The sequence below is a fragment of the Herpailurus yagouaroundi genome, unplaced genomic scaffold, assembly GCF_014898765.1.
Source record: "Herpailurus yagouaroundi ecotype Mexico unplaced genomic scaffold, PumYag 67555, whole genome shotgun sequence".
Taxonomy (NCBI): domain Eukaryota; kingdom Metazoa; phylum Chordata; class Mammalia; order Carnivora; family Felidae; genus Herpailurus; species Herpailurus yagouaroundi.
The window spans coordinates 219,751-223,037 of record NW_024420361.1 but is presented as its reverse complement, the minus strand read 5'-3'; positions in this window follow the sequence as shown (position 1 = coordinate 223,037).

Here is a 3,287-nt window from a genome sequence, read left to right as displayed (position 1 = left end):
TTGGTGAGAAAAGTCTTTATAGAGGAACTAAAAATAGAACTGAGTATGTATATTATTATTCAATCAAAAGTTTAAATACACAACTGAAGGTAGGAAAAGGTACTCAAAGCAGAAAAAAAATGTTGAAAGAATAATGGGCAACAGAAAGGTAATTTAGTAGGCAAGTCAGTAGAAATAAAGCTGGAGAGGTAAGCAGGATACAGGTTATGGAAGGCCTTGCATGCCATGCTAAGAATATTCTTCATCCAGTTGGTAATGTACAGCCATTGCAAAATTTTAAGCAAGATAATGTTTCTTTCAGAAATAAACAATTTGTTTCAGAAACATAACCGTGGTGACAGATTAATAAATGTTTTAGAATTGTGTTAAGATTTGAAGCAGATAGAATATTACACAAATAGTTCAGGAAAATGATGATTAGGGTCTAAACGAAGACCATAATAATGAAAATTAAGAGGGAACAGATGAGGTCAAGGGGATGGTCAAGTTTATAATTCCTTTATGCTATGTTGACTCTGCATCACATTCACTGAGATTGGATACATAGGAAGATAATTACTTTTTAAAAACTATTTCATTTTTAAACATTTTTAAATGTTTATTTATTTTTGAGAGAGAGAGACAGCACACAACCAGGGAAGGGACAGAGAGAGAGGGAGAGGGAGACACAGAATCTGAAGCAGGCTACAGGCTCTGAGCTGTCAGCACAGGCATGATGCGGGGCTTGAACTCACGGAGTGTGAGATTATGACCTGAGCTGAAGTCAGACGCTCAACCGACTGAGCCACCCAGGTGCCCCGAAACATGCTGAATTTGAGATGTGCATGGGTATACATGTGGATAAATTCATCAGGAAATCCTGAATCTCCTGAAGTTTAAGAGAAAGACAAAGATCTAGATTCGGGAATCATTGATACATAAGTAATATAAGCCATAAAATAATGATGATTACCTATTACATTAGTTAAGAGATTTGGCTGAAAGTGACTGAAAATCCGAAATAAGAGTATAGCTTAAATTAAAAAGTTTATTTCTCTTTCCAAAGGCAGTCCATTCAGGGCAGCTTCAGTAGCTTCTCAAAACCATAAGAAACACAGGCTCCTCCCATGTGCTATTCATTCATTCTCAAGCCATGGCCTTTACTTCATGGTCCAAGATAACTGTTTTAGTTCCAGCCTTCATTACATCAAGGATAAAAAAGGAAGGAGAAAAGAAATACCCTTTTCCTATGAGAGTGCTTTCTGAAAACTACATACAATATTTCTACCTAATTTCCATTAGCCATGCAGTATTTCAGGGGAGTCATGAGAAAGGAAGTCAGGCTGCAGAAAGTTGAGGAGTAAACATAAGGAATGAAACAACAACAACAAAGAAAATGAAAACTGAAAAGTGAAAAATTTTCTTGGAAAGTTTACTTTTTAAATAAATAAGAGAAAGTGAAGCCATAGATATAGGAATTTGTTTTATTTTTACATTGGGAGAGGTTTATATGTATAAAATGCTGGAGATAAGCCATCAGAAAAAAAAAACAGAAAAGTTGGCTTAGCTAATAAAATAAAGCCATAATTTCAGAGAAAACAGAAACAGAAGACAGATGACAGGTTGAAAACAATCAAATTTGAACAGGAAAAAACTTCTCCTCTAGGACTGGAGGGAAATTTCAGTTCAGATCTGGCATCTCAGAGGTTGAAAGACATTTACTCCATTTCCAAAGTTCTAGTTCTAGTATATTTTATTTTTTATTTTTAAGAAAGAGAGAAAGAGCACAAGTGGAGGAGGGGCAGAGAAACAGGGAGACACAGAATCTGGAGCAGGTTCCAGGTTCCAAGCATCAGCAGAGAGCCCAATGCAGGTCTCAAACTTGTGAACTACTAGATCGTGACCTGATGCTTAACCAACTGAGCCAGCCAGGAGCCCCAGCTCTGACATATTTTAAAAATGAAGAAATTTAGGGGTGCCTGGGTGGCTCAGTCGGTTAAGCGTCCTACTTCAGCTCAGGTCATGATCTCATAGTCTGTGAGTTTGAGCCTCACATTGGGCTCTATGCTGACATCTGGGAGCCTGGAGCCTGCTTCAGATTCTGTGTCTCCCTCTCTCTGTCCTTCACCTCTTGAGCTCTGTCTCTCACTCTCTCTCAAAACAATAAATATTTAAAAATTTTTTAAAAACGAAGAAATTTCAAAAGAAAGTTTCAAAACAGTGAGGCTTATTTTCAAATACTTATTCAATTATTTAGTGGTAAGACTTCTTAACTTTTATTTATATACCTTGAACTTCTTTATTTTTGTACCTTTGTTCATATTACTCGCCATCTGGATTGCACCTCATTCCCTGCCCAAAGTCCAAAATCAAACTCAAGTGCCATCTCCTCTGTACTTCCTCTGGCCCCTTAACTAGAAATTATTTCTTTGTCCTCTGAACTTCTTGAGCACTTACATATACCTCTATTTTATCACTCATATTTTTCAGTCTTAATTTATAGTTAATTACATATAGGCTTTATCTTTTTTTATATTAATTGTTTTGTCAAATTTGGATCCTCTTTAAATTCATTAATTTATCTGCCACACTACTAGAAGAGCTCTGGACACAAAACCGATAATGAAAAATATTCATACTGTTAATTAAAGAGCCAAGATGCTCTATTCATATATCTTGGTAATTTTTTAACTATGATCATCAGGTTCTCCAAAATATCATGCCCATCTCTAGGCTTCCAAAGTGAATTTTTTTAATGTTTATTTATTTTTAAGACAGAGAGTGTGTGTGAGTAGGGGAAGGGCAGAGAGAGAAAGAGGGACAGAGAATCCAAAGCAGGCTCCAAGCTGTCAGAGAAGAACTCAATGCAGGGCTTGAACCCATGAGCTGGGAGATCATGACTTGAGCCAAAGTCAGAGGCTAAACTGACTGAGCCACACTGGTGCCCCCCACAAGTGAATCTTTAAGTAAAATACATGAAGTAATTAATATATACTTTCTCTTTGTATAACTACAAATAACTTTTTTTAAACAAAATCAAATCAGAAGTCAAAAGTATGGACAACTGTAAGCAAAAGAAGTCCACTCATTATCAAACTATTTGCTGTATGTCTAGCCTACCCCAGTAGTAGCACAAACACCAAGATCTTCAAAGTCAAGCAATGACTTGTTGCAGCCAATAGACAGTAACCAGAAGCTGTAATTGAGGAAGACTATGCTGTGATGTGACATTCTGAAACATAATGGAATTTACAAGTTCATACATCAGTGAGGCCAAAAAGGAGAACAAAAACACAGTACAAAAAGCC